The 9,552-nt window shown below is 30.0% G+C and overlaps 1 protein-coding gene and 1 pseudogene across 1 annotated transcript in view; one reads left to right on the top strand and one right to left on the bottom strand.

Moving 5' to 3' along the window:
• Nucleotides 1-9,552, top strand: part of LOC149880014 (uncharacterized) — a 182,187-nt gene that overhangs the window by 19,518 nt on the left and 153,117 nt on the right. The window lies entirely within an intron of this gene.
• Nucleotides 5,711-9,191, bottom strand: LOC149880029 (uncharacterized; annotated as a pseudogene).

Below are 9,552 nucleotides of genomic sequence, written 5' to 3'. Positions count from 1 at the left end.
GGAAAACCATATAGTGATATTGAAACCTTGAAGGCTTGCCTCATTGAAGCAGTGTCATGTATGGATCCAAATAAAGTGGATAAGTATAAGCAGCTTCCGCTTTCTCGGCGAACAATTACGGACCGTCAACATGAGCTTGCTACAAATAGTTCTGAGCAATTAATCTCAATATGTCAAATGGAGGACGCATATTATTCAATTGCTTTAGATGAGTCCACTGATGTGAATGATTCTGCCCAACTTCTGTTATTTATTCGGGTTATAACTGCAGACTTCAAAAGTTATGAAGAGTTGTTTGCCTTAGCAACACTAAAAGGAAAAACACGAGGCTGTGATATATTTGCTGCTTTCAAAGAAAAAATTTGTCAGGCTCAACTTCAGTTGAAAAATCTAGTCAGCATTTGTTCTGATGGAGCTCCTTCTATGCGTGGAAATAATGAAGGGTTCATTGCTTTCCTGAAAAAAGAATTGCCTGATCCAGATTGTCTGATTACATTTCATTGTATTCTCCATCAGCAAAGTCTTTGTGCAAAAGCTGCTACTTTGGATGACACGTTAAAAAAAGTTATAGGGATTGTAAATTATATACGGGCAAATACATCACGCCATCGACAGTTTCGAAACCTTCTGCAATCTGATGAAGAAACATATTCTGTGGATCTTCCTTACTATTCCAAAGTTCGTTGGCTGTCACAAGGGTTAGTTCTGCAAAAATTGCTTGAGCTTCGAAAACAAATTGAGGAGTTTTTTACAAGTCAAAAGGAGATCTGTGAGCTTTCTAATCCAGAATTTTGTAGAGATGCTGCATTCCTCTGCGATCTGATGGCAAAGCATAACATGCTGAATATTTCATTGCAAGGTAAAACTAAGTCAATCTATGAAAAGTGGCAGCAGATTCAGGCATTCAAGAAAAAACTTGTTTTTCTCAAAGATGCTATTTCTAAGTCAAATTTATCAACAGAACATTTCCCAGAGCTCACAAAAATTACTCTTGAACAAAAAAATGAGAAAAGGTTGGAAAATAATGATATATCAAGATATGAAACAGTCCTGGATTCTTTGATTGCAGAATTTAATGACAGGTTTAAAGACTTTGAAGAACATAATGAAACACTGAAATTAGCTTTTCAGCCTAATCTTGTTGAAATTTCAACAGCTCCAGAATATGTACAGATGGAATTGATTGAGCTTTCTGAGGACAGTATCCTAAAATCTCTCTTTGACAACAAGAAGGATCCATTGGAAATTTGGAAAACTGCAGTTGAGTATCCAAAACTCCGTCAAATTGCCAGGCGTCTTCTGAGCTGCTTTGGTACAACCTACTGCTGTGAATCTACGTTTTCACACATGACTTTTATCAAGTCTTGTTTAAGGTCACAGTTGACCGATGAGCATCTGGAAGATCAACTGAAGCTTAAAACTACGAAGATAGAGCCAAGTATTCAAGTTCTGGTTCAAAAGAAACAGAATCAGAAAAGCAATTGATAACTTTTGTGATACATGATACATTAAAAAATATTGTGATACATGTGTTAAGAAATATTGTGATACAAGATGCTTTAAGAAATATAACATTAGTACGAGTTACTATTCACCAAATTTGCATATTTATTAGTGCGGCCTCCAAACAATTTTTTTAAGGGTTATGCGGCCCCCAAGCTCAGAAAGGTTCCCCACCCCTGGTCTATTATATGTTTTAGCTGGTCAAATTGACCGGCTGCTTTTGCTTTCTTATTTTCCACGCTGCTTCCCAGTACTTCATCTTTTTTTTAAATAAACATGAAAAAAAAAATTATTTATGTTCGGCTTTGTGCGCCCCTGTCGACCTGGCTCCCCGGACAAAACAACCCAGTAGACCCCCCCCCCCTCACGGCGGCCCTGGCCACAATGACCTCCCAAAGGGCTGCCGTGTTCTGTAATATCTTTACTTTTTCTTGTTCGCAAAAGATTTCATCCGCGAGGTATGAATTTCCGCAGAGCGTGACTTTCCGTTTCAGCTTTCCATCTTAACGAAAATAGTAAATTTTTTGTGTAGCTTGGAACGATATATGTATTTAACTAAATGTTCCGAAAAAAAACTGCCTTGCACAGAGTAACTTCGACATAAATCTCTAAGGCTTCGTTTTTCATTTTTCGTGAAACCAGCCGGATAAATCTTTTCTGTTAAGTATCGAAATACATTTTCGAAATACATTTTTTTTTTCTACGTTGACCATCGTTGACAGAATGCTGACCAATATTTAATAACTAATTTTTTTTTAACAATGAAAAGTATTTATTGTATATATAAAGGCGTGGGTTTACCAAACTAGCAACTAAAGGGGGATGCGGAAGTTATCGGACAAATCCTAATTTCATTATCTGAGCATAATAATTAGTTTTTGTGGTTTTATGCGTAGACATAAACGTTCTATAAAATATAAACTTTATTATTTGTAACACAATTATTCAAACTGAGGTTAAATGCAGCTGAACGAGAATCTTTTCGAAAGTGACTAAAAATGTTTTTTTGTAAATAAACCTAATATATATAAAAAAAATCTTTTGAAAAGAAAGGATTTGCTCGAAGTACAATATATGATAACCTAAAAAGACTTGAAACTGTTCAATCGTTTTCTGATAGAAAGCACCCTGGTCGCCCGACATCCTAGACTAGAGAAAAGAAAGCCGAATTAACGAGACTTGTCAACAATCGAAAAGGGTTCAGTCAGAGAAAAATAGGTATTAAATTTGGTGTTAATCAATCGACAATTGGTCATCAGTTTAAAAAAATGAATATTAAATATAGAAAACGTGAAAAGACTCCAAAATACACTATAGAACAACTAATAAAGGCAAAGAAAAGAAGCAGGAAACTAGTTAACCAGCTCTATAACACAAAATCACTTCTAGTCATCGATGACGAAAAATACTTTTGTTTTGCAGGGGACAACATGCCTGGAAGTTCTGGATACTACACAAACAACAAAAAGTCATGGCCAGAAAGTGTTCGATTTATAGGAAAAGAGAAGTTTCCAAAAAAATTATTAATGTGGATAGCCATATCTGAGCGTGGTATGTCCGAGCCATTGTTTCACACTTCCAAGGCTGTAGCGATCAATTCATCAATCTATATTAATGAATGTTTAGAAAAACGACCTCTTCCATTTATTCACAAGTATCATGGAGACTTTCACTATTTATTTTGACCAGATTTAGCAGGTCTCATTATTCTAAAGATTCTCTAAATTGTATGGACCAATATGTCTATTACGTTGATAAAGAATCCAATCCCCCAAATGTGCCTCAAGCACGACCAATTGAATATTTTTAGGGACATTTGGCACAGAAGGTTTACGAGGGAGATTGGCAAGCTTCAACAGAGCAAGTTTTGATTGATCGCATGAAACTAAAACTACAAGAAATTGATTTAAACTTTTTACAGTCGCATATGAAAGGCGTCAAAGCAAAACTGAGATCAATTGCAGATGGTGGTGTTTTTTCATATAAAAAATAATATATTCTTATTAAAAGATAAATGCTTTAATTTAAAAAAATATAATAATAGTTTGTTTTTTTATTTATAAATAAGTTATTGACATTTTTATTTTGTCCGATAACTTCCGCATCACCCGTTACAAACTACAAATTTATAAAGTTTTCATATGTAAAATGTTAAGTTAAAATTTTTAAAATATATTTAAACGAGCCGGAGAAAAAAAGTTAGGAGCCAGAGCCATAAGTTGAGGATTACTTAGTCAGAAAACTTAGTCAAAAAAAACTTAGGAGTTCAAACAAAGTTGGAACCGAAACCTGATCTGTCAGGCGAGTATAAAGGCAAGTAAAAAGGCAAGTATAAAATAAGACACTTACGGATTTCATTTTCACTTGTATTTATCTTTTAATGTCTTTACTTTTACATTTTCTATCAAATTTATTGAAAACAAATTACACAACAATCATGGCAATATAATAATAATTATTTTCCTTAAATTGTATCAATTAATTTTATGTAACGATTTTTGAAAATATTTTTCTATAATATAATGTATATAAAACCATACAAACTATGTAAAACCATATTAAGTTTTTTATAACTAATATAATAATACACATCGTAACATTCGTAAATTTCCGAAAAGTGAATTCGTTGAGAGAACAGAAAACATTCGCTATCGGTAGTGCACAACAAACCAAATTGTTTTTTATGGGGTCTTTAATATTCTAAAATCATTTTTTGATAATAAATCCAATCTTTTTTTTATTCATCAGTGTTTGCATTGCGTTTCATAAACATCATAACTGAACATGAATGAACTAAACATATATATTATCTAAAAATAAAGCAAAAATTTTTTCAAAAAAATAAATTTATATATATATATATATATATATATATATATATATATATATATGTATATATATATACATATATATATATATATATTATATATTATATAAAGTGTTACAGGTGATAAATCAGCCACATATAAAACAAATTATAAAAAAAATTAAAACAAAAATACATAACTAGGTTGTATAATTTTATCACTACCGCTCAATACTTTTCTAACACTATCCTATTAGGGGGAGGTGATAAATCAGAAGTAAGATAAGTAATTTACTAGGGGGAGGTGATAAATCAGCCATATATAAAACAAATTCTAAAGAATTTACGACAAAAAAACATAACTAGGTAATTTGTACTTGTATAATTTTTATCACTATCGCTCTATTCTCTTGTAACACTATCCAACTAGGAGGGAGGTGATAAATCAGAAGTAAGATAAATAATTTTCTAGAGGGAGATAATAAATCATAAGAAACAAATTATATAAAAATTACAACAAAAATACATCAGTAGGTTGTATAATTTTTATCACTATCGCTCAATACTTTTCTAACACTATTCTACTAGGGGGAGGTGATAAGTCAGAAGTAAGATAAGTAATTTACTAGGGGGGGGGGGGGGAGGAGGTGAAAAATCAGAAGTAAGATAAGTAATTTACTAGGAGGAGGTGATAAATCACCCACATATAAAACAAATTCTAAAGTATTTCTAAAAAAAATGCATAATTAGTTAATTTAAAATTATAAATTATAATATAACTTATATCACTATTGTTTTTCTTTAAATACCTTTTAAAAATATAAAGTTGGAACATCACAACATGACCGAGTAAATTTAATTTCTAGAATTGTTGACCTTGTCTTTCCTTTTAGTTGTTGTTACTAAAGTTTATTGCGCTGAAACGGACGCATTAGGCACAATTCTAACAGCTATTATCTGAAAGCGCAACCTCGTTTTAGGTTTTCTATGGAGGGAGGTGGTAAATCAGGCGGAGGTGATAAACTACTACAAATAACTCATTGACTTGATTAAGAGTACGACTAACTGACTCACCGTCTCTAGTGAATAAGAGGAATATATGTGCATTATGACGTTCCGTATGTATTTCGTCTCGCAAAGTGAAGTTTAGAGATATGTTTTTTTTCACTACATCCAAAAACACAGTATTTATACACATAATGCCTCTAAAAAGTATATATATAGAGTTAATATATTTTAGTTTCAATTATGTTTGTCTAAACAAACAAATAAATATAAAATAAACAAATAATATATGATAACTTGTTAATAATTAATAGCATTTTAAATAATGTAAAACGATAACTTAATTATATTAACCTAATAATTCTTAAATAATTGATAAATCTCACACATACCTTCTATAATCTATAAATAAATAACGGTCACAAGAAACTAGTATTTCAACTTCAATAATGCAAATATAATTTAAGGAACTGAAAACATTAGGTTAATATTTTTAAGAACGGTAAAGATAAGGAGTCAATATTTTAATACAACAAATTCACTGGGTGTCCACACCATGAAGTCACAGTTAACTGACTCCAGTAACTCTCTTTTCAAGTTGAACCTGGAAAAAATATTGGTGTTCTTTTTTTAAAAAGTAGTTTCCATTCATGTTTACACCAACACAAAAAGCATCTTTAACTACGACCTCTTTTAATGACTTGTCTTTTAAACTAAAAGGACATTTAATTTCTAAAACTCCATGTCCACAACAAGTACAATAAACCGCACCATCAGGACATGCTGCATATCATGGTTTTTCAAAGTCAATACAAATTCCTATTCTTTCAACTCTCAAATTTTGATGAATAAAAATATCTGGCAGTGGTTTTGAATTTCTTATTGCATTTGAGTCAGAATGAATCTGTTTACATAAAGTCAATGCATTTATTTCATTTACTGTTCCCCAATTTATTGCAGGACTTTTAATCTGTATATTTTTCTCTGCACAAATCTTTAAAATTAATGAAACAGGTGGCATTTCAATTCTAACATGAAAAACTTGATGAATTGTCTTAAAGATGTTGGTAATTCTGGTATGAAAACAGATTCCATTTGAATAAATTCCTTATCAAAATCTTTAAACAAATGAAGGGCAGCAGTTTTGGGCTGCACAGATTGTATTCCTGATAAAAAATCATTTTTTTCTTGAGGTGTTGGAGAAATAGGCATTTTTCTCATTCTCTTTTTAGAAAGCTTTTCTTTTGCAGCATCAGTGTATAAGTTGATTTGAGAAACTGGGGAGCCAACAATATTTTTTGTAAAATTTTGGTTCCATTGACAAGGCAAGTCAAAGAAGGCCACTGACTTGGATCTTCACTCCAAGAATCTGCTGTAAACTTGTATGGACATTTACTTAATCCTAAAATAACCAATATTATATTTAAACAGCAATTAATGCATTATTTTATTTAAACAGAGAGTATGTAAAAATAAAGTAAAATCACCTAAAATATTTATTTTTCGCTGATATCTTTCCGCTGCTTCTTTTGATAAAGTTTCAAAGTAATTGTAGGACATAGTGCTTTTTAAACAGTACTTCGCGTATAAAAGAATAGTTAGTTTTCCCCCGATTCCATATGGTTAGTTTTGGTGTCGCAAAATAGTCACGTGATTCCGACTGGATGGATATCATGGGTAATAACAAATATAACTGAAATCTGTAATCCATAAAGTTATTTGTCATTGACAAATGTCAAAACCGAATTTTAAATGTCTAACCGTATTTATAAAAACACTAGTTAACGATGAAAATTCACCTGAATTCATTATTTCCCAAAAACCATCTTTTATACGTTTTATATCATTCCAATTTTCATTTAAATTGACAGTAAAACAGTCTCGGGTTATTTTTAATGTAAATATTTTATACCATTTTTGTATAAAATTCCTTTTAATACAATTCCAATACACAAATTTCCAAATGGTTTCATTACCAAACCATTCCACCATTGTGCTATCACCATTTACTTTATTAAAAAATTTATAACCTACGCTTGTTAAATAATAAGAAGTATTTTCATACCATAAAAAAATGGCGTCATTAAATAATCAAACTGTATACCGTTAATACATTTATTTTTATATAAATATTCAGTCGTGTTATTTATCCAAGCATTTTCTTCACATTTCAACGTCTGTCGCGTTGCCAAAATGGCGATATCAAATTTCAAATTATTTAATAACACTTCAACATGTTCCCTAATAAAGACACTAAATTTTTTTTCTTCACACCACACAACTTCATTCGATACAGACACATCGTTATCCATGTTCATTATAGTAAAATATACACAAACTTGCGTTTATATACGACACTAAATCAGCCATTAATAAAACAAGTTTTACTGGTTTATTTTATTAATTACAACAGTTTTATCAATATATACATAACTTTAATTGTTTTCAATAAAATAATCGCAAATATTATTATAATCTATCGAAGCTTGTTTACGATCACTTTTCGTTAACATTTTTTCAATAACATTATATAAAATCTAAAAAAAAGAACAAATATTAATCTAGAAAAACTTTTAAATTACGTAAATTATTTTTTTTGAATACATTTCATAACTTACCACATCAAATCTATGCAAACACATTTCGCACAAATTTAAAAACAACACTTTATATGTCTTATGTTCTTTAACAATTTTCATTATCGCTTGAATATTTTTATCCATTTTGATAGAGCTTCCGCAGGCTTCGTGATAATTCAATTGCTCATTGTCATCGTCATCATTGACATCATTGTCTTCATCGTCTTTAACCACATTAAAATCAACTTTATCATCATTATAATTAACATTGGACTTGACAATCTAATATATTATAAAAAATATTATCATTTGCAAACTTTGTTTAATTAAAAAACATCCCCAAATTTTAATTAAATAACTAAATGTATCTTACATCAATTTTTTGAATAAACAATTCCTTTATAATCTCTTCACCATTTTCTAACAGCAGTTTCTCGCCACTTCAATATTGAATCGCAATTAGTCTCCATTTTATTAATATTAACACTACAATTCATTTTTTTTAATTTTCTATTTCGTTAGTTTCACAAAGCTTTAGACTTCGTTTAAAGCCAGTATCTAAACAGATGTGCGATCTAAGTAGTTTGTCAAAACTTTCCTGATGGTTAACTTATACTAGTAGAGCTTCCGCAGGCTTTGTTCGTCTTGTTCTGAACGAAATAAATTCTGCGAGCTATATATCCATATTACGCTAATCCGGATTAGCCACATTAACCAATAGCAAAATTAATACTTAAGTTAAATCACCTAATACTTAACTTACATCAACTAACTCAAAAACCGGTTTGACTATATTTGTCATAAAATGTTTATGTATTCTTATTCTATTTCATACTTATTCTATTTTTTCTTATTCTATTTCATACTTATTCTATTTTTTCTTATTCTATTTCATACTTGTACCTTCTAGCTGATTATTTAGTGTAAATGTTTATACATTACCATCGCCATCGCCATTTAGATACAGTCATGACAGCGCACTCTATGACCAATCAGAATTTTTTATTACCAATCAGAATTTTTTATTACCAATCAGAATTCTTTATTACCCTGTATTTTTTTATTTTTTTAAATATAATATATTTTTACATTACCATCCTGTGTTATTTATATACACCTTTCCCCTCCCTTTGTTAAAAAAAAACTTTAAAAGAAAAAAAACGTGTACTCTATGAATTTTGTTTGGTTATAACCACATATCATCAACCATTTGATTGTCATGCTTTTACCATAATTCTTGAATTTGAATTATTTTCATTAGCAAATTTCATAATATCTATTTTAACATGACATACCATTTTTACATTTTTTTCATTAATAAAGTTATTACCACAATAAATAAAAAAATAAAACCGCAATACAATTTTTTAGCAGAGCTTCCGCAGGCCTGTCCGACTTTCTCCAGAGAACTTATTTAAATGAACTAAACACCGCCTTATATATCACATTTAATCCGATTAATATTAAGCAACCAATCATTTTAATCCGTAAAACCAGTTTTTATGTTGCATCATTTATCTGTTATGTTACATCACATTATTGACTTTATTTTTTAACTTTATTAATTTTTATTTATTTTTTTTAATTTTATTATTTTATTTTTTGGTTTTATTATTTTATATTTATGTTTATGTTTTTTTTATTATAAAAGAAAAGCAA

Source organism: Hydra viridissima, unplaced genomic scaffold (assembly GCF_058129835.1).
Source record: "Hydra viridissima isolate aposymbiotic clone 2 unplaced genomic scaffold, HvirCarnegie_v1 scaffold_13, whole genome shotgun sequence".
Classification (NCBI taxonomy): Eukaryota; Metazoa; Cnidaria; class Hydrozoa; order Anthoathecata; family Hydridae; genus Hydra; species Hydra viridissima.
This window is presented reverse-complemented; position numbering and strand designations above follow the sequence as displayed.